The sequence below is a fragment of the Mandrillus leucophaeus genome, unplaced genomic scaffold, assembly GCF_000951045.1.
Source record: "Mandrillus leucophaeus isolate KB7577 unplaced genomic scaffold, Mleu.le_1.0 Scaffold41, whole genome shotgun sequence".
NCBI classification, from domain to species: Eukaryota; Metazoa; Chordata; class Mammalia; order Primates; family Cercopithecidae; genus Mandrillus; species Mandrillus leucophaeus.
The window spans coordinates 5,511,071-5,512,105 of NW_012104365.1; positions in this window are offsets into that span (position 1 = coordinate 5,511,071).

Here is a 1,035-nt window from a genome sequence, read left to right on the forward strand (position 1 = left end):
CCCGGGCCGCCCCCTCATCCCCCAGGCTTCAATCTCAGGTCACTTTCTCTGAGGTCCCCGGGCCGCCCCCTCATCCCCCAGGCTTCAATCTCAGGCCACTTTCTCTGACAGGCTGCCTGACCCTCCCTTCCCTGGGCAGCCCCAACTCTCTCTGGTGTATTCTCTCCAGGGCCCTAAGCCCAACCAAGCACTGTCCCCCCAGGGCGGGGTCTGCTCGCCCTCCCAGAGGCAGCACCCCCACATCCTCTGCTCACAGTGGCCCCAAGTGCCCAGCCCAGAACCTGCACAGAGGGTCACCCCCATCCAGGCAGGCCCCCGAGACAGCCACGCCTAACCCCCTCCGAAGCAGGCCAATGCCCTCAGCTGGTTCACAGCCTACAGCTCCAGCCCCTGGCCTCCTACAAACTTCCTAGTGAGTGCTCTCTCTTGTCCTCCACTTGCACACCTCTGGTGACGGAGAGCTCACCCCACAGAAGGAACCTCGTTCTAACACAAGCCCCTCCTGGGCTAGCCTGGGTCCTCCCTCTCTCCTCACCAGCCTTCCTGGCCAGGGTGGCCTCATCACCTAATCACATTCAGGCAGACCCGGGGCCTGCAGGACGGCCTTGGATGGGACACATGTGGATTCCCCAAGCCTCCAGTGGACACGTCCCCAGGACAGCTGTGGTGTCAACATCCATGCAGGGACACTGCACAACACGGGGACTCTGTTGTTACCCGTGACCACAGGCGGCTGGACAGGCACTGCGGTGGCCCCAGATCAGAGACAGGCTGACCACCTGGCATGTGAGACTTAGCTTGCCCTGAGAAGTGCAGACAGTATGCCGCTAACACTGCAGAGGGACGGGGACGCCTGAATCCTATTCTGTTCAGAAACGCACAGGTGGGCACAGACAACCGGAAAGAAATCAGCAAATGTCCTTCCCTGTTTTCCACACTTTCCCAATCTCCTGCGGTGAATGTGCTTATTTTGTAATCAGAAGAAAATAAGCCACGATCAAATGTTTCTTTAAGAAACGAGGGTGGCCGGGCGCA